The 26,267-nt window shown below is 41.0% G+C and overlaps 1 protein-coding gene across 2 annotated transcripts in view; it reads left to right on the top strand.

Annotated features, from left to right (window-relative positions):
- The window catches only part of SLITRK4 (SLIT and NTRK like family member 4), a 185,756-nt gene that overhangs the window by 148,293 nt on the left and 11,196 nt on the right, over window positions 1-26,267 (top strand). The window contains exon 1 of one of the 2 annotated variants that reach the window (XM_039224608.1): window positions 24,872-24,922. The exons of the other annotated variant lie outside the window; for it this stretch is intronic. The gene's annotated coding sequence lies outside the window, so the exon portion shown is untranslated. Of the gene's footprint in view, window positions 1-24,871; window positions 24,923-26,267 lie in introns of those variants that run through there. 2 annotated transcript variants of the gene reach the window in all.

The raw sequence follows: 26,267 nt of genomic DNA, 5'->3' as shown, positions 1-26,267 counted from the left end.
ACCCCAGTGCTGGGCAAGCTGTGAGAAGTATGCTCATTTATGGCCAGCACCACGTGAATGCAGCCTTTTCAGTGGAGAATGTGTGACACCTGTCAAGAGACACGGACTATTCCTACCTGTTTGCCCGACAATTCCGCATGTGGAAATTTATTCTAAGTGACTAATCAGAAAAACAAAGTTGTATGAGTTTGTTTTATCAAAATGTCTATGGTCACCTTATTTATTATTGGAACAAAAAAACCATAAACAACTTAAATGTTCAGCCAGAGATTTCAGCATATGGCAAGAATTATATTGATACAGCATAATATTAAGCAGTTATCGTAAGGAATACATCTGAGAATGATGTGAAAGCTTGGAAAGTAACTTGAAGTTAATATTTGGTGAGACACAGTGGGACACAAAATTGGATTATAATGGACCTTTTGACATTTTGGAGGAATCAGGTCTAAGACTTCGAGTACTCCAACCATGCAAGCCATTATTGTAAATACTTTTCCTCTTAACATGCGGTAAAACATTTAAGTGGAAGTTCAGTACCATTTTTTAAAATTTCACTGAATTGTTGTTACTGCAGTGCTGATGAGTAGTTCTTTGAATTACTTTTTCTCGTTCCCAGATTGAGCGTTTAGTGGGCCTATTTATGCCATAAGTTTAAATTGCTACTAAATTCCACATACCATTAATTATTTTGCTCACAATTTCTACTTTTGGACTAAGGAACATGACCTGACTGGATTCTATATTTCCCTCACCAGCTCTAGCATTTGGCTTTCTTTTCTAGCCTTTTTTTTTTTCCCCATGGAGAAACTTTATTTCTACCACACTTTGAGAGCTACTATATAACTAACAATGAGTAGAGAACCACCAGTGGGGGGTGGAGAGGCTGGGCAGCTGCCTAGGCTCACTCACCCGCTAAGTGATTTGCCTTGGTGTACCCTGAGGGTGTATGTTTTTCGCCTCTGCAACAACATCCCCTTCACTATATGTGATGAACCACATCTTTGCCATTCCTCAAATAAGCCAATCACTCTCGTTCTAGAGATCTTTCTTTATACATACCGCTCCCTCTGGTGGGCTATTCTCATCCCCACCCCTCACATCAAATTACTAGTCACCCTCTAAGTCAAAGTTCAAGCGTGACTTTATTTATGAAACTTCCTTTGACTCCCCCAGGAATAGCTAATCCTGGTAGCATCCCCATGATGTCGAGCGTGAAGTGGGTACACAGTCAAGCCCTAAACTAATGCTTGCTTGTGGGAGTTTTTAATGGTGTTGACTAGGAAATGTCATGACAGCAAAATCAGGGATCTATTTTCGGTCTCAGTTGAAATTAAAGGAGACTCTTCATGTAAGAGAACCACACGTGGTGTGTGATGAGTACTAAAATAAGGAATACACATATAATGCCTAGAAGAGATTCTCACACATAGTTCATACTCAACAAATGTTAGACAGCTCTTTCTACTATTGCAGCTTTCAGAGAAAAGGGCCAGAAGAATCAATTTAGAAAGCATGAGAGCTCTTCTCTTCACCATTCTGGAAACCAAGATCAGAGCCCTCTGAAGTCCCCACAGAGTTTATTATAGATAATTATGTAGACCTGAGATTCTAATTCCAGAGTGTGGGCACGGTCTCAACAAGCATTCTTGACGTCCTCATGAAGCCTCAAGTTCAAGAACCCCTTGAGTAGTGTTATAAATAGATATCTGGGTTGAGGAGACCCCACTGGTTATATCCAAATTTCTGGTACGGAAGAGCACCAAGCTATGTGAACGCTCCCACCCCCAAGTACTGACCACTAGAGACAATGAAAGCCTAACTAGGTGATGCTTATTTCTGTCTCGGTATGTTACGTAGCCCCTCCTTGTTCCTTCACATGTTTTGGCAATATCCTGTGCTAGTCTGTCTACCTGGGCACTTCTCAGACTACATTATGGTCAGCTCTGTGCATGCTCATTGGCACAACTGTTTTCCCATTTTAGATAATATTTTAGGTCATGGAAGAAGGACTATTTGTCCTTAGCACACAGGGCCCTTTCCGCTGCCTCCCCGCTACTTTGAGGCAGACAAATCCTTCTGAGGCTGTGTGAGGCGCCTTGTGTCTAAACACACCCCACAACCATTCATTCTCTTTGGAGTTTGGCGCCTCCCCAGGGCTCTACCTGGGAAGCGGAGTATCGGAGTATCGACATCCTTCGCTAGAAGCTGCAAATGCCTCACTTCTCTCTACCCATGGAGATCTATTTTAGCCTCTGAGAAAAACCTGCTTCCTCAGCTCCCTTGCTCATACAATGCTATTTTTCCCTTGTATGTCTTTTTTTTTTTTCCTATGTCAATAGTCACATCCATTCTTTAGGAGTATAAGGTTTTGGAAACCAAAAGTAAGAAAACTATTTCCTCTGCTTTGTGCCTTGTCAGATGGCTCTCCTGAATGGTGAATACAAAAAGGTTTAGCTACTTGGATTTGAGATTGGAGGTAGAAAGAAAAATAAACTATTGGGGGGTGGGGAATGGTTGATTTTATCTTGCCACATTCCTAGACACAGTCCAGCCCCAGAGGGCTGGTAAACTGCCTAAGCACCTGCTTGGCCTCTTTCCCCATTTCATGATGTCAGATGAGCAGTTAAATTAAAAAATTCTCTCTTTCAAGCAACGTTGCCGTGAATCCTTGTGTCGAATGGCTTTTTAAAATAAAATGAGCAATTACCTTCTATCTTCTCTTAATTTTGGCAGTTTTCTTAACGTGAAGCACATCTTTACCTTTATTTGGTCTGACACTTAGGTACTAGTGTGTGGTTTTATCATTGATAAGCAGGGTCACAAATCATAAGAGAATTGAGAAAATAGATATTTTTTTTACCTCCATCTTACAAGACCATGTCATTAACGAAATCCATGCCTTAAGTTAAGAAAGTATAATTTTAGATAATTAGGCTCAGCTATTTTAAATCAGTTAAAATTGTATTTGTGAGCTCTTTGCTAGGACAAATGTCTACCTTAAGGTCTACGTGGCATGCTCATAACCGTCAAATTGATTAGCATGTACGTTTTTGTTGATTGCTTTCATGATACAATCCAGTATCATTATTTTTTGTTAGATATGTAAGCCTTGATATAATTTCTCTCTTCAGGATACATTTTTATTATACATTTTAATTGTATATTTCAGCAACAAAGCACATGCCACCTGGTGGCTGAAAGAAATATATAACAGAATAGATTGGGAAAATACTTTGTGGAAAGCCAAAGGTTCCAAAATTATCACTTTAAATATGCTGCTAACTCTGGAGCAAACATGTATTTGCGGGTAAGGCACACACCGTAGGAAATCCTCCCGGTTCAAAGCTAGCCATTCAGTGGAGGCCGTCACAAATGGAGACATGTAATGATGATGTTCCATTTGAGTTATTTTTTAATCTCTTTCCAGAATTGTTTTGTCTGTTGAAATAGTTAGTGCCGTTATGTCAGGTGCACTTTATTAAGCCACAGTCCTATTATTTACATAGAGATTTGCTTGATCTGGTACATACCTAGAAGGCTGAGGAAAATATTTTCTTTTCCCTCAACTAACAAAGGACGGAAGTAGTCATGTGGGAGGCACTCATTTCTTCCAGAATTTTTACTAGAGGAGTCCCTGTGTGCCAGGTGCCGTGCTAGCAGACGGTAAGGTGGGAGAGAGGAAACTGCAGAGGAAAACCCTTGGGATCAATAATCAGGTCTGGCTTTCAGCTCACAGCTAACTGGTTGTGTGACCTTTGGATAGTGTTAAGCAACTCACTTCACGAGCATCAGTCACATATGCAAGCCCTTCTTTTTTTGAGGCTTTACTATCGATTTTGTTTGCTGTAGTCAGAATTGCAGCCACAGAGGCTTAGAACAATGAACCCATCAAACAATTCATTTTCTCTTCTCCCAGCCCCTGACAGCCAACCATTCTACTTTCTGTTTCCAAGGTTTTGACTACTCTGGATAGCTCATATAAGTAGAATCATCTAGTATTTGTCTTCTTGCAACTGGTCTATTTCATAAAGCAAAATGTCCCCAAGGCTTATCCATGTTGTAGCATACGACAGGATTTCCTTCCTCTTTTTTAATGTTTATTTATTTTTCAGAGAAAGAGAGACAGAGCATGAGTGCTGGGGGTGGGGGGAAGACAGAGACAGAGAGGGAGACACAGAATCCACAGCAGGCACCAGTCTCTGAGTGGCCAGGACAGATCCCGACACAGGGATTGAACCCACAGACCATGAGATCATGACCTGAGTTGAAGTCAGACCCTTAACCGACTGAGTCACCCAGTTGTCCCAGGATTTCCTTCCTTTTTAAAGGCTGGATAGTATTCCGTTATACGTATATACCTCCCTTTTCTTCATCCATTCACCCGACAATGGACATTTGGACTGCTTCTACCTCTTGGATGTTGTGAATAATGCTGCAGTGAAATGGGTGTACAAATATCTATTTGAGATCTTGATTTCAATTCTTTGGAGATACATCCCATTGTAGGATTGCTGGATCATATGGTAATTCTATTTTTAACTTCCCCATATTATTTTCCATTGTGGCTACACCATTTTACATTCCCACCAGCAATGCACAAGATTCCGTTTTCTCCACATCCTCGCCAACACTCATTATTTTCTGGTTTTTCCATAGTGGCCATCGTAACGGGTATGAGGTAATATCTCACCGTGGTTCTGATTTGCATTTCTCTAAGGATTGTGATGTTGACCATATTTTCACGTGGTTGTTGATCATGTGTATGTTTTCTTTGGAGAAATGTCTATTCAGGTCCTTTGCTCATTTTTAAAATCAGGTTACTTGTTTTTCCTTGTTGGGTTATGGGAGTTCTTCATAGATTCTGGATATTAACCACTTATCAGATATGTTATATTCTGCCATTCCATAGGTTGCCTTTTTGTTCTGTTGTTTCCTTTAACGTGCGGAAGTTCTGAAGTCCGATGAAGTCTCATTTCTCTGTTTCTGGTTTTGTCGCTTATGCTCTTGGTATTATACCCAAAAAACTATCGCCAACACCGGTGCCATGAAGAGTCTCCCCTCTGTTGTCTTCTAGGAGTGTTAGAGTTTGAGGTCTTGTGTTTGTTTAGCTCTTCAATTCCTTGTAAGTTAATTTTTGTATAAAGTGTAAGGTAAGGGTCCACCTCTTTGGTATGTGGGTGTCCAGTGTTCCCCACCATTTGTTGAAGAGACTGTTCTTTTCCCATTTGTGTGGTCTTAGTACCCTTGTGGAAGATAATTTTACTACTTAGGTGAGAGTTTATTTTCAGGGCTTTTATTCCACCGATCTACGTGTCTGTATTTTAGCACCACACTGCTTTGATTATCTTAGCTTTGTAATATGTTTTAAAATCAGGAAGTGTGAGGCCTCCAACTTTGTTCTTTTTCAAAATTGGTTGGCAATTCAAGGTCCCTTGAGATTCCATATGAATTTTAGGAATTTTCTTTTCTATTCCTGCAAGGGGCCAGAACAATATGACATAAATATCTATGTTTTGATGTGTGGCATTAGTGTTCCTTCACCCACATCCCTCACTGGGACTCCTACGTGACCAGAGCAGATTCACCTGTCACTTTAAAAAGATCTCTAGCACTGACCATTCATATTTAAGCATCCCATTGGTAACCAGGGGATTTCCCTACAGTGGCTTATACCCTAGGGACCCATTTTATTTTCTGTTTGTGCCTTTTATTCTGATTAGCCAGCCAGTTCCTTCTCTGTGAGCTGGCCTTGTGCATTACCTTCTATGCCCCTAGGCAATCACTAATCTTTCACTAACAAAGCAATCTCTAACCCACTGAAGCATTCTTCATGGGGATTATGCCTCATCACCCTGGCTTTGGCCCTAAGGCAACTGGACACCCTCCCTGAGAGTGTCACAAAGTTGGCCCCACCAAACATAATATCTGAGAGAGTCACTGTACTATGCAGTGCAGTCTTCAAATGTATGGTCACCTGAACTGAGTAAACCTTGGCCCCGTTCTCAGAACTCGGTCAAATCTGCTACATCTGCCTATAGCAGGATTGGAAGGCTGACTGAGTCTTACTCTTCCATTGTGTTCATTGGAAAATGGCTTGAGGTTACCTGAGAGGATGCATCTACGGAATGCTGCCATGTAATGCTTTCCAAATGTGATCAAGAGACTTTGAAAGTTCCATTTGTTGTGCCTTATGAGATCGACCCATGAATAGTGGAAATGACATCCATTTTATGTGAAAATTTAACTTAGTTGACTGTTTCTTGGTTGTTCTGTTACATTTGAGTAGCTTAATAAAATAGACCGGCAGTGTAAATGTGATGATGTGTTTACAAAAGTAAATAAATTGTGATAATGCTTCCTTTTGGGTGGTAAGATCGCTGGCTGGCAAATAGTGTACTGATTAGCAGTGAAGAGATTCTTGGGCGCCTGGGTGGCTCAGTCAGTTAAGCATCCGACTTCGGATCAGGTCATGATCTTGCAGTTCGTGGGTTCAGGTCATGATCTTGCAGTTCGTGGGTTCGAGCCCCGCGTCAGGCTCTGTGCTGACAGCTGGCTCAGAGCCTGGAACCTGCTTCAGATTCTGTATCTTTCTCTCTCTCTCTGACCCTCCCCTGCTCACGCTGTCTCTCTCTCAGAAATAAATAAAAACATTTAAAAATTAAAAAAAAAAAAAGCAATGAAGAGATTCTTTAGAATAAAAAAAAAGTCAAAGACATAGAAGCAGAGAGTAGAATGGTAGTGACCAGAGTGGAGAGGTGGGGAGAATAGGGGGTTACTGCCCAAAGGGTACAAAGTTACCGTTATGCAGGAGGAATAAGTTTGGAGATCTAGTGTGCAGCGTGAGGACTATAGTTACTAACACTACACTGAATATTGGCACTTTGCTCAGAAAGTAGATTTCAGGTGCTCTCATCACAAAAGCAGTAATGGTACCTGTGTGAGGAGATGACACGTTCATTAGCTTCACTGTAGCAATCATTCCCACTGTGTATACGGATAGCCAGTCATCAGGTTGTATACTTTAAATATACACAACTTTTACTTTTCAAAAAACCTTTAATTTTTAAAAACCAACGAAGAAATTCTGAACAACAGAACTGTATCGGGTTTTTAGGCATGTACATAGATTTTCAAACGATTTTGGAAAACAACACTCCTGAGATAAAGATTCATGGGCTTGAGTAAGAGACTCTCACAGCTGCACAGGTAGACATTTTGTGGCAAGCGGGTGCAAGGAAACTGACGTGCATTGGACAACTATAACGTGACAGGTGCTTTACATACATGACTTCACTTCATGATCACCATAAGCCTGTGGTATGGATGATATTATTGTCCTATCTCCTATGTGAAGCTATTGAACCCCAAAGAGATGACGAGTAGCTATCATCATGATAACACGTGATATTAAACATATATATATACGTTTTCAGAATTCCTTTCTAGAAGCTGTATGCGAAAGATTTGCAACATGAATATTTTAATTACAAGTATCTGCGTATGGAAAACCTGTAAGATGAATACACATGTATGGTTCTTTTACTCAAGTGACTCTGCATTTTTTAAACACTCTATAGATTTTTTGCCACTTTCGCCAAATAAACCTTTCTAAGGGTAAGGTCCACGCTTGATACACAGCTGACTTGATCTCTGACTTCTGTAGAAATGTGTGCAAGCCGCCCAAAAGTTCAGGTTTCCCAAGGGGATAAGGAAAAAGGTAAGGAAACACTTAGCATCTATGTACCCTTCCCCGGCTCTGGACAGATCTTGGACCCCTAGAGACCAATTCAGTCATTCAACATACCTTATCTGACTACCTGTTCTGTGCAATGAACTGTGCTAAGTGCAGTAGGAAGTAGACAATGATAAAAAAAAAGAAATTAAATTAAAAACCTGGCCTCTTTATACTATCGGACCTACTGATCTTACTTGAGAATTTCCTAGCTGTCCTCGGCTCATCAAATTCATCCCAGGTAACTTGTTAGGGTGGTTAAATATTATAGTCATTCATTTCTCTTGAAAAGGTTGTGAGGCCCATATCACCACCATGCTGTAAGAATATAGGAATTGAACTTCAACTCGTTTATAATTATTATTACTATGACAAGAACATTTAAAAATCTCCCAGTGAATTACCAGCGGTAGCAGTTGTACTCTTTAACACTAAGCAGCAGTTAAGAAATCATATTAGGTATTCTGGCAATCTGTTTTAATACTAATTAGCTAATAAAGTAATTACCAAAGTTAGAAATATATTACTACTATGCTGTATTATGATTTAGCTGAAATTGCATATCCAGATGCATAATGTGGAATTTCTAAAAATTCCATTTAGAAAATTTAGCAGTGTATTTAAATATTTCTCATTCACAGGCAACCAGCTGTGATAGAGGAAGCTGTATTTAAATAGTTAGTCAAAATTGAAGGTGCCAGCAGATTTCAAACAGAACACGTGAAAAGGAACTTTTTATAAACTTTGTTTACCTTCTTGGCATGGATTATCACAACACACCAAAACTGAGGCGTTAGGTTTATTTTAACCATCTAAGTATATTGAAGAGTTATGTGATGTGCACTCTTTTCTAAGTGCCTGATAACATTGACTGAAAGTCCCTGTGCACCTGCACCAGACACTGTTAGTGTGACTAGTCATGACATTAGTGTACATAGTGCAGTACTCTTTGAACATAGCTTTAACTAACATCTGAGCACAGTTACCCAACGATAACATGCTTTTTGACCCGGCCATATATATCTTTGGTCCAGAATCTGGTTATACAACTAAAGTGCAAGCAAGTTTCCTAATATTAAGTCAGCCATAGAACAAAAGATGCAAAGAATCTAGGAAGACGTTTTCCTTTCCTTTTCTTTTCTGAAAACACATCGTAACAAGTCATAACAGGACAAATACTAATTCAGTCAAATCCCTTACAGCACAATGAAGCAAATCTCTTCTACCCAGCAATAGATATTAAATTGAAAGAAGCATAGTTCCTGGTTGCCTTTTAAAAGGGAGTATTCATCATTAAAAATTATTGGGAGCCTAATTTTGTATGGCCTTATACAAAGTGAATCACGCAGATGACTTCTTGGAACATAGCAACCTTTATCAGACAATAAAAAAGAATTAAAAATATAAAAATGGAATCAAACCATCAAGCCAAGACATGTCCAGAGCAAAATGATCACAAAGCAAATTCCATCCAATAGCATTTGAGAAAACTACGTAAGTAGGTGGGTTGTGAAGCATGCAAAGAAGCTGGATGACCCGATGGAGCTAGAAGAGCAAAAGGTTGGCCCTTCTAGAAGCAATCTGGGTAAACTCAGCAGAAATTCCGGAACTTCAGGGGTGTTTAATGGGCTAGCATAGCCAAAAACATTTAATGTAAAAAAGCCTAGATAAGGGAAAATAGAGACAGAGAATAAAGAATGAAATGAGAGCGGTTGCCAATACGAAAAAAGAATATTTTGTGCTTCATGGTAGAACTGATTATTGCAAAAAAATAAAAAAGAGAGAGAGAGAAAAGAAAAAAGAAAAAGAAAAAAACCTTTGCTAAATCAAGTTGCGATTTCATATGCCTAAATGAAAGTACATACAAATGAAGGTGCAGTAATAAGTCATGGGTTTAACTCTACCATCCTACCTATAACATTTCCTCATCTTCCCAACTGGTCTTGCCTTGGTGCCTATCATAAGCTTGAAACAGATGAAACAACAAAAGCGCTGAGATTTAACAAAAACCTCGAAGCCAAAAATAGATTTTTAAATTGCTGAAACATAAAGATTCCTCAGCCACCATCTATGACATTTTTAATTGCATGCGAGATTGTATAATGTTGGCTGATTAAAAATTATTTAGAGAAAAGATGATTCAACTACTTTGAATTTACCACCAGAAACCTTCTACAATAATTTGCATGGAATTACAATGGAATTTATTTTGAGGGGCAACAAAAATCATTTAAAATTCTGATGCTGTCATCACCATAATTCACTGATAAGTATTAGAAGTTATCTAGGAAACAGTGGCTTAGCCTGCTTTTATGAGATACCTTGATTTAGTACAGGGCATGGAAGCTGTAATTATTCACCGAGAAGCAAAGGGAATAAGAGAAAAACTCCCCGCAGGTCACCAGCCACGGGCAAAGAAATCCAAGTGAAGAGAAATAAGCCCTTGCTTCTAGGTGTGAGCAGTTTGGGTGTGAAAACCTAAACTGGCTCTGACTTGTTTTTCTTTATTTTTCCAGTTCTTTTACTGGACCTTTATGTGTGTATCTTGAGATGGATTTTCTAGAGAAAAGTCCTCAAATATCTATCAGCTACTCACCCCGAATGAGGCTCAGTCTTAGGACTTCTGACCAGTTACCACTGAGTCAGATCCACATATTTTCTTATTAACCTTTTAACCCAATGACCTATAATTCCATTCCATTCATCCAACATGCACTAGGCACGCAGACTGTGCTTGGTACTGGGGTATATAAGCTATATGCTGCTAGGTGGGGATAAGACAAGCCAAATACAATCATGGATTAAGACAACAGTCCCATGAGAAGTCTACGATTTGATGGGGGAAAGTCTTAGGTACGACCCACTCTAAAAGGTAGTGACGTACTTACACTGTTTCAAGGAAGCACGGTCGGTTAAAAAGCTCAGCTAAAGGGCTTTTGTTGAGGAGATGACATTTGGGATCCAGCTCGAAGCATTTTCCCATGACTTCCAAAGGCACAGATGGGACTAGGTAAGCCTTCCAGGCAAAGGGAGCAACAGAGACAAATACCTAGAGACACACACACACAAAAATGGGAAGTGGTTAGGTTTGGTTAAAGGGTAAGGAAAGGTTCAGGCAGTGAGTAAAGATGAGAACTGTTAAGGTGTACAATCTGCCTTTTGGAAATAGTAGACACGAACAGTGTGTCTGTTGTGTGCCTATATGCTAGGTATTTATCATATATCAATGCATTTCATTAGACGTGACTGATTCAATACTGGATATCTTCTTCAACGTTCCCCGAAAGTGATGTCTCAGCCGATTTCATCCTGCAACAAACGTTAACTAACACTGCTGTTGTCCATTCATTCTACTTGTGGATGATTCTAATCATAAGAGTCTATCTTAACGTGAGTTCAAATACATTCTTCTCTCTGACATACATTTACTATGAATAGTTCTCCCCTCTGTAAATGTACAGAAATTTAATCCCTTTTCACAGATGAGACACTGTCTGTGTCTTCAGCGGCTTCTCTTCTGATGTGCTTTCCAAGCCTAAAGGTCTCCTCCTGCATACTTTCTAGTTGTAATACACCCGTGAAATCTAGTAGTCAGAATGGAATACACTGATCCACATATGGTATGTCCAACAGAGAAGAGAACAAAATGATCGCCTTCTTTATTACCAGCACCGCATTTTCATGAATGAAGCCTATGTGTATCTGTGGCAACCACATGTACTGTTGACCCACATTGCTCTTGTACCCAGCTGAATTTTACAAAGAATCCATATATTACAGGTGTGGGTTATCTTACAAGACGGAAGGAGCAAGACCTTGAAAAAAAAAATACACCAGCCCCTAGGATCACTTGGAGCAACTCATCTCACCATCTCTGGACCTCAGTTCCCTCTTCTAGAAAATGGAAATAATAAAATCACCTTCTTGATTGGGTTATTAGGAGGACAGGGTGGAATTACACATTTACCAAAAAAAAAAAACAAAAAAAACACCTAAATTAAGTGCCTGACAGAAAGCAAGCTCAATGATAATTAATGACCAAGAGAGCAGAGAGCAATCAGGCCCATGGATGGGGATCCATGAACTTAGAACAAGATGTGAAAAAACTCACAGTTTGCTTGAATACAGAACCCGTCTTAAAATATGGTTCCCTAATGTTTTTTAGGAAAAATTATTCACTTAGTGTAGAGGCCAGAAACAGGAAAGAGAGTAAGACTTCTTGGATTTGGAGACTTCCCAGGGAGATGAAAGAAATGTAGGCAGGCAGGAAGCCACTTGCCTTAAGCAGGAGATCATAAAAGTAAACTTTAGGGAGCAGGCAGGGACATACTCCGAGATTATGAAAATGATCCTGGAAGACAGAGAAATTCCTACAAACTCAAAATTATAACCAACTTTCCCAAGTATAATGATGGTGCAAGCCTGAATCTACCACTTTGGACTGGAGTCTAAGAAGTTAAGCCTGACTTCCAACGATATAGGTTATAATTTTTCTGAAACAGTTCTGATTTTCAAATGGTCTTTTCATATCGAATTGGGTGATGGTGATTTCTACAGATAGTATCATAATCTAGCAGGAGAGCAAGAAATGATAGAACAGAGACAATGACTATACCAACTGAAAGATATCTGAGATCTGTATAACCACCATCATATGATTTGCCAAAGCTGTAATCTCCTTGAGGGCATGGACTGCTCGGGCCTACTGCTCAAATCCTAGTGCTTTGCATAGTGCCTGGCATAAAGCAAGTGTTCAAAAATAATTTATTAAATGAATTGAAGCAATGGTACTTCTGTGTTCCTCAATCTTTTCTCCCTAGCCATTAACAAGAAATCACTTTATTTAAGAAAGATATTCAAAGGGACAAAAAGGAGGCAAACTGCTAAATCCTCTTCTGTAGCTAGTCTTATAGTGACGAGGACCTTAGTGGGCTATGGTGGAGGGAAGGTTCAGAGAGCTTGCACGGGCCAAAGGTATCCAACTTGTGAAAAGCCAGTGTAGTTTCCCTAAACCGATCCATTATTTGTCAAACGTCACTGTCCTGTAATCAACTAGACATAGTCTTAGTTTCATACTATCACAAATGAGGTGAATGCAGCCTTGGAAATCACTACAATTATTTTAAATCTACAAAAAAATCTAACCAAAATCAGTCTCCTGAGTTATCCACATTTTGCACTAGCTTCCTCGGGGTAGCATGAGCTGCTGGTCTTCAGGATACAGCTCCTGTTGCCTCTTCTGGCCGTAACAGGCCAGGAGATCTGGAATGCTGGCATCAAAAACAGTTGTAATTTAATTAGCTGATATTATTGAATGACATGCCAGTGAAAGTCACCTGACACTCATACTTTTTCCCTTGCAGAAGAGTGACCCTGATTACCGAGGATAATTTTGATTACTGTTACACAACGTAAGTAGAAAGCCTTATGCTTGGTACTGCCTTCTTGGTACTACCATGCTGCCTCTTAAGACTTTCACGAGCAATAGAAAAGATTGACAGAGGGGCTCCTGGGTGGCTCAGTCAGTTAAGTGTCTAAACTTCAGCTCAGGTCATGATCTCGCGATTGGTGAGTTCAAGCCCTTCGTCGGGCTCTCTGCTGTCAGTGCAGAGCCTGCTTCAGATTCTGTCTCTGTCTGTCTGTCTGCTTCTCTCTCTCTCTCTTCCTCTCTCAAAAGTAAATAAATATTAAAAAGAAAAGCCCAGTGGAAAACGAATGCTTTAAAAAAAAGAGAGGGACGGGACTAAGAATTCAGAGTTTTCAAGAGTGAAGGTTTGGGACACTGGATCAGGGAAAGAACAACTAGTTGAGTCCTGACTTAGAGCAAAGGAAACCTCAGAGGGGGTGTAGAAAGTACGTATATTATTTACAGCCTCATGAAAGAAAAAAATACTGTAGCAGCTTTCATAACAACCTTGCTTGTTGTGTGTGTGTGTGTGTGTGTGTGTATAATTGTTATAAAGAGTAACAATTGTATATATATTCACACACACAATTTTTCCCCCTCTCCTCTTCTCCCCTTGTTATTTTATATAAGGGTGGGTGCTGGCAGTTGACTACAAGTTAGTCTTTAGATTATTTCATGTTTAGGTGGAATTAGAAGAGCATTTAATAGCAGCTAGAGATGGACCACATGACTGTTGGAACTTTGCACTGGATGAAAGGAAGAAGCATCTTTGAGGGAGCACAGAAAACAGAGTGTTGTTGTATGGAAGGTAAATAGGTGTAGAAGGATGGATATGGATACTAAGTAACCAGAGAGTGGGTGGTCCAGATGAACACTGCTCTCTGATCCTGGCCCTGGGACTCCGCGAATTCCATTTCTCCTTTGCTAGCTGGCGGCCTCCTAAGTTTCGCCAAGGGACTGCAAGTTCGGAGGAGAGATAAGGGATGTAGGTCCTTCCTGATGAGTCTGTTCATGTCAGCAGTGCCCAAGGACCACTCTTGACCCTGGCAGTAGCAGCGGATTCCGGAGCCACTTTCTCTCAGCATCCCAAGACCCTTCTTCTGGTCATGCATGATGACAGTGTTATAGTTAGCTGCCTTACAGAGTCACAGAAGAACTTCATAGCGCGTCAGACTGAGAGAACCAGGACTCCTAGGATTTTTTGTTTCTTTGTTTATTTTTGTCCTTTCCTAGCTCCTGACTTAACAATCAGTGTCACCTTAATCAAGTCTCCTTTAGTCTGTTTCTTATATTATAAGCTATGTTATTGTACTGTATTTTATTATAATCTACAAGAGTATCAGGAGCATTATTAAGACAGTATCTGTGAAGCTTCTTAACTATGAGAAAAGATATAAGTTTGAGCTAAGGTTTAATATGGCCAAAGAAATAATTTTCCATATTAAACCTTTGGGAAAATACACAGGCACCAATCCAGATGAATGACTAATAAACTGAAAATCAGTCAAATAATAATACAGCAGAAGAGTAGGGAAATGTGTTGTTTTTCTTCCCAAATAATTTTATAAAGAAAAACAGAAACCTCAAGTAGTTTGAATAGCAAAGCAGGATTTCAATGTAAGATGCCAACAGCTGCCTCTCTGACTTCCCTTCTATCTTTCTTTTTGGAAGAGGGAGCAAGTGGGGGTAGGGTGGGGGCTGTTTATGCCGTGAAGCATCGGAAAGGAGACGAGTAATGGCAAATTCTGACTACCAAAGTTCTAATGGAATCTCTGCTCAAATCCAAATGCAACATTCCCTCAAGAATTATTTACTGGTGATGGACTGAGCAAAAGCACAAATTAAACACCACATTAGAAAAGAGAATCAACAAACCAAAGCCAAACCAAACAAACCAACAAATGAAACAAAACAAACAAAAAACCAAAAAGCGAAGAAAGGTGTAAAGTCGCTTGACATCCATAAACAACAATTAGAAGGCATCACTGTCAGATTGCTGTAGGAGTTCAATAGTAAATAGCCCAAGAAGTAAATTTACATGGGGCTTCTGGGTGTCTTGGTTAAGTGTCCAACTTTGGATCAGGTCATGATCTCAACAGTTCATGAGTTCAAGCCCCACATCGGACTCTGCTATCAGTGTGGAGGCTGCTTCAGATCCTCTTGCTCTCTCTCTCTCCCTGCCCCTCCCCTGCTCGCTCGCTCTCTCTAAAAAATAACTATTTTTTTTTTAAAAAGTAAATTTACAATGTGTTTTGACCTACTAAAACGGTCAAAAAACATAAAGGAACCCACTTTTTAGCCTTGGGAAAGCAATTCGGTAATATTCTTCTCTTTCTTGAAATATTTGTGGCAATTTGTGTATATCAGTAGGAAAAAAAAGAGTAATAATGCAAAACCAGACCTGCTTATATTTAAGATAGTATTGCTGGCACCTCTAACTTCCTGAGAAGTTGGGAGGTTTTTGGTGCTTGTTTCCTGATCAGTCCCTGTCTACATTGAGTAGAGAAGAGAGTTACTCTACTGGGTGCTCCGTTGCACTTGAGAAGCCAGACAACACGACATACATTTTTCTTGTGGCTTTCACGGTTTGGACATCAAATCTGAAAGGATTCTTACTGTTTTGGTGTCTTCTTTCATTTTGTTTCTTTTGGTTATATTGGGTGCTTCAATTTCTGGCCCTTGCAAATGATTTAATTTCTTATTTTATAGAACATTTCCTGTTAATGTCCTCTCTAAATCTGTCTGGCACACCGTAAATTTTGACTCTGTATTCTGGAGGAATACCAAAGTTTTGGACTATGTCATCTCCAGAAGGACATACACGTTGTTGACCTTGCCATTGGATGGAAGGCAATGTTCCGATTTTCTTAATTTCCTTGACTATGTGCCTTGGAAGCCTACCACAACTGCCTTCAAGTATAGGATTTCAGTGCTAATGAAAGTGAGAACTTTGGTAAAGTTTGAAAATGAGAATTCGGTGGTTCAAGGGCATTTCCCTTCAATACATTAGAGAATATGGTTTATTACAACGTGGTCTCATCTGCTTTATCACTAAACTACGAGGTCTGGGAGGACAGAGGCAGTGCTTTTCACCTTGGAATTCAGAGCCTCGATTGTAATAGATTCAATAAGGATTCAAAATGAACTAAACTTTATGGTTGAGCAGATTATTTGCAGTCAGGCTATCTCATATCTTAACTCAACTTCCTATGTTCTTGAATTCAGAGTTCTTGGAATCTGAAAGGAAAGGCAGTGTTCTATTCTTGGGACAGATTGAGTGAAATATGTTAATTTCTTTTCAGTATACATGTTGACTCTTTCAATGTGCAGCTACCAAATCAACAACTGGGATGGAGATGGGAAGAGGGAGTGGTGTTGGTTTGTTTTAATTTGGAGACTTTCTGTCTATGCGGTATCAGATAAAAAGTGGCTCTCTAGGAACTCTGAAAATTAAACTTGCCTTTTTCCAGAAAAGCTCTGAGGGTAAGTGTTTCACAGTCAGTGGGAAAGAGGGGGAAATGCATGGTTAAAAAGAAAGTAATTACTTGAAGTGGGTAATGATTTGAATGAGGAAAAAACCTACTTGAGGGTTATGTGTAATTTATATATCATATGCATAGCTATGCTAGTTTCTCTTCATCCATTCTTCCCCTCTAGGCCAATCTGTTCTTGCCACTAGTCTCAATAAATGATAAAAGGAGAGTCTCTAATGAATTGAAGATAACTTATATAATAATATTTAATAAGGAGCTGAAAAAGAGACCCCAAAATATTTACCTTTGGAGCTACAACCCACGTAATCACCGGTTCTTGCCAGTCGTTTGTTCGTATGGAATTAACGTATGAAATTATTTCCTTAGAGTTTCCAAGATGTTCACCAAATTCAACGTCTTTTATTTGCAAGACATACCCCACCCCTTTAGAAATCTCTCTTTGATAAAATCCTACAACTTTTTACAAACACGGATTAACTAAATGGAAGCTTTTGTCAATATATTTCATTTCACGTTGAAATGTTAGCACTTAGAGGCATTTGATCCGTGGTACCAGGTCTCTGGGTTCGTGTGACACAACTGGCCAACTGACCAATAAAAGTCTGACCATTCACCAGATTTTAAACTGGAGAATGACATTTCATACACTTTTGACCAGAAAACCTCTTTTAAGTGTCCACAGAGGGGTAGGAATGGAAGATCAGGCTCCCAAGGCCATTGCTCCAATACAGGCATGCCCTGCCCCTTGTCACATAAGACAGATTCTCAAGGAGAAGTGAGAGTGGCTATCAGCGAGACTCTTCTCCCTTCAAGGTTCAGGAAATTCACATCTCTTAAAACACAAGCAGAGAAATGAGAAGAGTCATCATTATTTGGTCCGTTTGTGCTTTTTTTCTCATTGCCCTGAGTACTTGGATCCTATAGATTTGGTTTTCTGGATATTCTTTCATCCATAAAGATAATAAAAATGAAGTTTTATTGAATAGCTTCAGCTATAAGAAGTAAAATGCCCAAGAACTTTTACTCTGTGAAAAACAAATACTTTGGTTGGAGGTCATACCTTGAACATTTTTTTTTACATTAGAATATTTTACCACAAGGAAATACAAACAGAATCCAGATAATATAAGTTAGAGTTCAACATTTCCAACAATGAATATTCTAAGAAAAGTCAATTAGAAGTAGCACAGATCCATGCCTGTAGTCACCATCATCTGTCTGAATAGTTATTGGATGATTGAGATTGAATTAACTTATACATAATTTATCCTTCGATTGTGATCTTAGATATAATTGCATCACATCTTGTCACTCTCATGCCACATGCCACTCTCATGACAAAATAATCTTCTGGGTAAAAGAATGCTAGCTCTTTAAATCACTAAGTTTCTAAAAAGACATGTTTTCTATAGACAAAATGGTAAAATTAGTACCCCTAAGTCACTTGAACTTTTTTTGCACATATGGTACAAATAACATTGTACAAATAATAGCTACATATACTTTGGTTCCTTATCCCCCTTTGTCTTTCTCCCTCTCTGTTTTCCCAAAAAGATATTCAGTAACAGGCTTCAGGAATATTTTTAATACTCTCTCCTGAGCCATTATGAGGAACGTCATTGAAAAAATGGTATTTCCCACTTCTTGTGGCTCTGGGGGGCAGAAGATGAAATTCCAGACTGGAATCCCATCTAGCAAGCAAGACTGTTTTAAGAAACAATAATGGTGTTTGTAATGCTCAGCTCTGTAGAGGTTGTTCTTGAAATTAATGGTTAAAAAATGAATAACTGATGAAAATAGAAAAGTAAAAGATACCAGGAAGTGTAAGCACCCATGGATTTATTTTAACATAATGGTGTCTAGCTTTTGAAAGAATTAAAAATAAGCAAAACAAGCGAATAATCCCATCATCTTCTTCTACTTATCATCCTTATAAAGACTCAGGTAGAAAACGTATATATAATCTGCATTTTTTTTCCTTTGTATATCTCGAAGTTTCTTTTACTTATGAATAGAAAGAAATAACAATGGTCTCTGTCAGAAAGGCACCCTTCTACGTGTTTCATAAACATTATCTTAGTTAATCCTCATAAAACTCAAGGAGATTGACTTTGCCATACCATTTCACAGATGAGGCAATGGATACTCAGAAATGTTAAATGCGGGGCACCTGGATGGCTCAGTCGGTTAAGTGTCCAACTCTTGGTTTCAGCTCAGGTCATGATCTCATGGTTCATGAGTTCGAGCCCCACCTTGTGCTCTGGGCTAAAGGCATGGAGCCTGCTTGAGATTCTCTCTCTCATTCTTTCTCTTCCTCTCTCTCTCTCTCTCTTTCTCTCTCTCTCATAAATAAACATTTTTTCAAAAGCTAACTGCCCTAAATCATAAAGCCATTAAATAATGAAGCAAGAATCTCACCCCAAGTCCTTCTGGTTCCAAATTTCGTATTCTGTAAAATCCTCATACATCTAATTTTATGTTTCTTTCACATTTACACATCAGTAAAGGTCACAACATTCCATAATGAATTTTCTAGATGATTCTCTGGAGCTTCTACCCTCAGTGAGCACCCCATCATTGAGCCTATTCCAGCTTTGGGTGTTCATCTGATGAGGATTTCAGCTTATACTGGAAGTGGTTAAACCATAAGAATTGTAAGGTCTCTTTAAACACTGAAATTCTATGATTAACAACAATGCTGTGCACATACAAGAGATATACTAGGATCCTCTGTGATGACAGCTGTTCCTATACTGTGACCCCTTGGCACGAGACGGAAGCCAGTTTTCTCATGAAGACCATATGTGGGTAGACATTACGCAGTTTGAGTCAGATCAGGGAAATAGAAGCTCCAATTTTGAACTGAAAAAGAAGATAGTCAATCACAGATCCATGACACTGGCTTATACAGATGTCCTGCTTTCCTCTGACTCACCCTTTGAGCTTCAGAAAGAGATAAATTTTATTTTTGATATAGTAATCAGAATACAGTCACACCATAACTCAAATCTTCATATTATGCCTTTTCAGCCTTGCTTTATGTTCCTGATTTTGACCCCATTTTGAACTGTCCAAAGGGAATCTCTGCGACAAAAGATGTAGGGCTGGAAACAAGATCAATTTTGAAGGAAAGTTTTACATTTAAATTTCTAAGGAAAAATAATACTCTATAAAAAGCATTGGACAAAAGGACTCTCAATATTTTTGCAAAAAAAAAAAAAAAAAAAGGTTTTGCTGGCTGGGAATAGGGCTCCTGCTCCCCAGAGAGAATTGAGCATGGTAAAAATGGAAGGATTCTCATCACCTTTCTGTCTTTCTGACAAATCTTTGGTTGGTGTTTTGGAACGTGTACAGCCCATGGGAGTAATTCTCACAGTAGATTGTTTGGCTATTAACTTCCTATTTTTTATTTCACGATCTTTATTATCTCTGAGTTGTCCGAAGGCAATGGAGCTTGTTTCCGGGCTCTAATCTTTGACAGAGAGTGAGAAAGATGATAGTTTTTTCAAGTTAGAGAATGCTCAGAAAGAAAACGGGGAAACAAAACACATGCTATTATATCAGCATCGGCTTAGAAAAATGTGAGTGTAGAGAACATAGGTGGTATGAGTGAGCTGTATGAACGGGTACTCATTAGGAGCCAAAATTACAAAGAGCCTTTGAAACAACATACTCTTCTTTATTAATCCTCCAGAAATAATTTGTGAATAATCAGCTAATGCCTGGAGTACTCAGACTTTAATACATTAATAGCTGACACCTTAGATTCTGGGGGATTAAAAAAACAGGTTACCAGCTGTAGTAGAAAGAAGTACCCTGGAAAAATGGAATATCAGGTTGGCTGGGCATAATCTAATCAATTAATCAACTAATCTCACCTTTTCCAATTACTCAGTGCCCTACTAGATAATGGAATAAGTTTAGAGGTGAACACTACCTCTTTACATGGCTCCGTTTAGCAGTAGCAAAGGCGACTGTCTAATAAGAGACAACTGAAATGTATCACACATTCAGAATCAACTCAAGTATGAAAGTTGAAAGAGCAAGATGAATGGAACAGCCCGCTATTGGCAAAGGGGGGAAATCAGCTGATTTAAGAGACCCTGTCATACATAATTGATATGAACTGTTTTCCATGTCCATTTTTTGGTTTAATCAAAGGTTGAGTATTAATTCTTTACTACTTGCAAACATTTATGTCCCAAGTGTTGATCTTTGGGGGGAAAATCCATTATGCTTCCAAAATTAAAAGTGCCTTGATTCCTTTGTGGACAAGAAAGTATGGTGTGCCTGGAAAACCTCAAAGACCTGAGGTCAAATCCTGACTTACTACCTTGTGACCTTGGGCAAATCACTTAATTTCCCTGAACCCTGACTTTGAAAGAAGAAGAAGGATCTCTCCCTTGTAGTACTGTTCAGAGAACTAAATGAAATGTTTGGAGGCAAGATGGCTGCAAAGAGGCACTCAGTAGATAAAAGCTACTACAGTATGGATTAGATCATGATCTGAAAGCTACCCTTCAGCTCCTGATTTCCACAAATTTGTAAAAGTGAGCAATTAGTACAAGGTTTCTCAAAGGGGATATGATAAAAAAAAAAGGGCGGGTCCATTTGTCAAATAAGTTTGGGAGACACTACATGCTCTGTCCTGCTCCCCTTGTAAGTCAGAATTAATTTTGACTTACATAACTGAATTTGCTGAAAAATTCCAAAGTTTAAAAACCTGCTTAGCTTTGGGACACCTGGGTGGCTCAGTCAGTTGAGCAGCCACTTCAGCTCAGGTCCCGACCTCACAGCTCAGCTCCTGAGTTCGAACCCCACATGGGGCTCTCTGCTATCAGGGCAGAGCCCCTTCCGGATCCTCTGTCCCCCTGCCTCTCTGCCCCTACCCCACTCACACTCTTTTCCTCAAAAATAAACAAACATTAACAAAAATACTATTTAGCTTTACGGAAGCAAAGTTCTTCTTAACTTATCTGATCTTAGAAATGTGTCTTCCCAGAAGATATGTTAACATCCTCAGAACTTTCTTGTATTCCACTTAGGTGCCGCATTCATAATTTCTCTAAATACCAGAGTATAAATATGTTTTCGAAATTAAGATACGCTGAAAGATCTGTGTGTGATACCTGGATACCAAAATTAAGGCTAATTTGATTTTAAATAGCAACAAGACAAGGGGCACCTGGCTGGCTCAGTTGGTAGAGCATGCGACTCTTGATCTCCATCTCTCAGGATCGTGAGTTTGAGCCCCACGTGGGGTGTAGAGATTGCTTACAGAATTTTAAAAAATAAAACAGCAAGGCCGGGCAAATGAGAAATATGAGAGTGCAAGACCACTAACAAGGGCCGAGTTTGGTTGGTGGGGGGAGGGGGGGTGGTTCACTCATTTGCAATTGGTAGCGCCTGATTGACTAAAACTGCCTTTGCAATGAAGGCTCTCCGGGAGGCTGGTGAAATTCCTGGTGCAGTTGCTTATTTGCAAATCAGTGTGGTCCTATGGCTCCAGTTGTACTCCTGGCAAAGTCAAGATTAAGTACAGTGGAACATTTGTAGAAAATCCATGAGACTATTGCAAAATCTGTCTCACAATATTTGCATTCGTATATTTTAGGAAGAACATCAACTTTGTGTTTCTTTCCATTGCCATAAATAGTGCTGGGGTTTTCTTAACACTTTTATTTATTTATATATTTACTTCCTTGTTTTAAGCTAGCAATTTCCTTTAGTTTCCTATTGTTCTATATGGATATCACGAGTCATTCTAGAAGCTGGAAAAGAGACTGCAGGACTAAACGGCTGGGTTTTTAAATTACTTTGAAAGCTAAAGAAGCAGAAGGTATGGAAGCTGTTACTTCTATGTTATTTTTAGGAGTATCCACGTGATCATTTTTGAGCAGCAAAATATTTTATATCAAAACACTCATTTTCATGACTTGGATATCAATCACCGATAAGTTTGTAGCACTATTATTAATTGTAGTTTATTGGCATTGTAGCCATACTTGTTTTCAGATTTCTGTCTCCATACCCATATGAAAAAGAACATTTCACAGTTATTACAGTCAAATATAGTCAGCTCTCAGAACAGTGTCTAAAGTTGAATAAAGGTAGGCATTTAAATCGTCTGATATTTACTGTCTAAATCTGGCCTTTTCAGCTATCATAGTACTTGGAATGTGCATTATATTTTCAGGTAAAATTTTTTTTTGCTCATTCTATTGAATCTTGTTAACATTTATAGTAAAGGACAAACAATTCCTCTACCCTGATAAAATATATTGTAGCTTCCCGAATCCTTTGCATTTAGAATAAATGCCAACTTGTTTTGGTATCCATTACCACTTTCAAATTGCATTATACAATATAATGCAAATGTGAGTTCTTAATTAGCGGGATCTGTTTTGTTCAAATGTGCAGCAGTAGAGGGATTCTTCAACATACTGCAGCTATTTACCTATGGAGGAAACAAATTTCACCTCACTAAGAGTAAGTGCATGTGTTATGGACAGATCCTTTAGTGCTTCCTTACTGCCTTTTCATAATGAATTTCACATGGAATAAAGCAAAATTTACCATTGCTGCCCACTCAGTTTCTGCCTCTAGGTTTTTAAAAGAGAAGACGACGAAAATTTTAAGGGCCATGAGGAGTGGGGGTAGAGAAAGGATTCTTTATGAAAGATGCAATATTTACCAAGGTCATAAGAAAATATGCCTATGTACACATATCTACTTAACTATTCGTGCCAATATTGCACATGCATCTCTGTATACACGCTGCGCCCGGCAAACAGTCATATGAATATAACCTGAAGGCAGCCTCCTGAAGTGACAAAAATGAACAAATCTGAACTTATCTATGAATAGATACTGGAGATAATATCGAAAAGAGGACGGTGTCCACAAATAATGTAATAAATCCTTTGCTCATCGGATTTTTTTTGCCTAGATTTGAGGCCTTTAAACATCAACCAATTATGGTAAATGTTTAACTGTAGGGGTTCAGGCAGACAGCCAAACTCTGGTTTCAAAGCTATTGCTAGCTTTAGTTTAAAGAGTTTTTCATTTTTAAGTACAAGCATTTCTGGGTACTGGCTATAACCTATTGCGGCTAGAGAGACTCGAATTTGAATAAGTGGATTAGGCAGGACCTAGGTCCCTAAGAAATGGGCCCTGTAGTATTACCTGAAATGTGGCAAAGAATGGGCTAGGGAAATACCTGCCATTTATAACTTAGCTCTACTGAAAGCCAGTTTATCCCCACAGACACAAAGTAAAGAGAGTCGTTTTTCTTAGCCAAGCACCTACAAAAACAGCAAGGTTGCAGGGGAGGGGTGTAAAATGACCGTTTTAGCCTCTCCTCCTCAGAAAAGCCAGGTATCTGAAATGCACAGAGGATAGCCAAACTCCCCCGCCCCACAGGTACATCTGCTTTCTTGCCAAGCTTATTAACTCAATTCCCAGTCCGTCTGAAACTGGTTTGCACGTTAGCTTTTCCTCGGGATATTCCTACTCTCTCGTGGAAGCACTGGCCAAAGGGTACAAGAAAGGGGCCTAGACAATCCCCGCGCTGGCTTTGCAGCCTCTGGGTATTTGAGATTCAATTGCAAAAGCCTCTTGGGCATAGACAAGACAGTGTGCGGGCTACCGAAGTGACTTTTCGTAGTCCCTTCGTTGTCTCCTTTACTGACTCCCCAAGGCATCCCGTGGGTCTCTTCCCGCACAGCCCCGGGGCTCCAAACCTCGTCCCCCATTCCTAAAGCGCCTCATTCACCAACACCCTCCCCAACCAAAGTCCCCTCCCGGTCACCACCAAAGCCCGGAGAAGTGGAACGCACACAATGCCTCCCTTATAGGGCTCGAGCTGGGAACTGGGCATGCTCAGTAGCCAAAGCAGATTTTTTTTTTCTCTCCCCTTCTTTTGGTCGCAAGTGCAGCATCGCTCCCGGTCCCACACCTCTCTTTCCTCTGTCCCTATCCCCCTCTCCCCACCCCCAGCTCTTTAACCGTCCTGCTTAACCCGTTCTACACCGAAGGCATGCAGAGTTCTAAGGTGCGGGGAATTAACCCGTCTCCTTCTAAACCCACTAAATAAGTCTCACTCTGGGCTACAGCTTTACACTTTTGCCTTAAAGCCCCCAGCCCCTTACGCGCAGACAGGTAGGGGGAGCGAGGCTACTACTGGATGCCAGGAAACTGGTCCCAAGAAGGCTCCATCGAGGACTGCCCGCTACCGAAGAAGTATTCCCGGAGCCTTCCGTTCTGCGAGGTGACAATTAGCCAAAGGTACCGTACCCGTTATACAAAGCCCAAGTGCGATTGTTCCCTTTGAATGTCATTGTTGTTGACTCACCCCCCTCGATCCTGGAATTATTCAATCCCGCGTAGACTCGACGCCCCTATCTACCTCCCTCCGCCTCCCCCACCCCCACCGACGTTTCTTTGGCTTTGCTTGGGTTCTCGGTTGCTCTCTCAAAGGAATGCCCAGGGTGTGTGTGTGTGTGTGTGTGTGTGTGTGTGTGTGTGTGCGCGCGCGCCTGCCTTCGTTCTTAGGGGACTGAAGGAGGAGAAAGGACTCGAGTGTGCGTGTTATGTGGTGGGAGAATGGAGGCTGGCGCGCTCGCATTTGGGGACTGGGGTCTATACGCGTGAGGAAAGGGGTCGCTCCTCCCCAGGGGGTGTTTTAGGCATAAAGAGGGGGCGGATGCCTGGAGGAAAGTACGCTTTCTCGGCGTGTGGGCAGCAGAGGAATCAAGTGGAGGTGTCTGGATGAGGGACGGGGGGCCTCGGCGCTGTGCGGGGGTCGAGGTGCTTGGGTGTCGGGAGGGAGGCTGCGTGTGTGCGGGGTGTTGGGGGGGCGGGGGCGGGGATTCGGCGCGTGTATGTAAAGGTGCAGCCCGTGTGCGAGGGGCCGGGTGCGCGCGCGGTGTCTGGCCGGGTGCGCGCGCGCGCGCCGCTGCCCGCCTGCTTGCCTGCGAGGGCTGCTCGGTGGGTTTGACGGGCGAGCCGGCGCGGAGGAGCCGGATCCGGGATCGCGGAGAGACCATCGCGGAACCTGCAGAGCGGATCGCGGCGCCGCTGGCCCCGCGGGAGCTGTTGGGCTCCGGAGGTGGGTGAATTACCCGCGGGGCTGCGCGAGCTGCACCGACACTCGCTGCCTCTTCCCGCTGGGTTCGGCAGCGCGAGCGTGTGTGTGTGTGTGTGTGTGTGTGCGCGCGTGTGCACGCGCGCGCGCGTGTGTGTGTGTGTGTGTGTGAGCGCACGCGCGCGCCGAGGGGGGCAGGTAGCTTATTATTTTTAGTTTGGGTCGTGTTGGTTTGGGGCCGGCCGAGTAGCCAAAGCGACCACAGCGGCTACTCCACCACTACCCTGCTTGCCTGCCCACGTCGCGGTCGCAGGTCCCCGAGGACCAAAAGAATCTGGTGTCCTTAACGTCGCTGCCTCCCTGGGCGGCCCGGGCGGCGGGGAAAGTGTCCTGGTCTAGGGCGGCTCGGGCTGTCGGGGCCGCTGCGCTGGCTTTGTTTTCTGCGCCCCCCCCCCCCACCCCACCCCGCAAGCACTCCAGGCGGACGTGGGTCTGGGGCTCCCAGCGGTGGCCCGCGAGCTGGCCCGAGATCTCTGGCACCCGACA

This window comes from Hyaena hyaena, unplaced genomic scaffold, assembly GCF_003009895.1.
Source record: "Hyaena hyaena isolate Hyena2069 unplaced genomic scaffold, ASM300989v1 scaffold_1701, whole genome shotgun sequence".
Taxonomy (NCBI): Eukaryota; Metazoa; Chordata; class Mammalia; order Carnivora; family Hyaenidae; genus Hyaena; species Hyaena hyaena.
The sequence above is the reverse complement of the archived record's forward strand: the minus strand, read 5'-3'. Positions and strand labels throughout refer to the sequence as shown.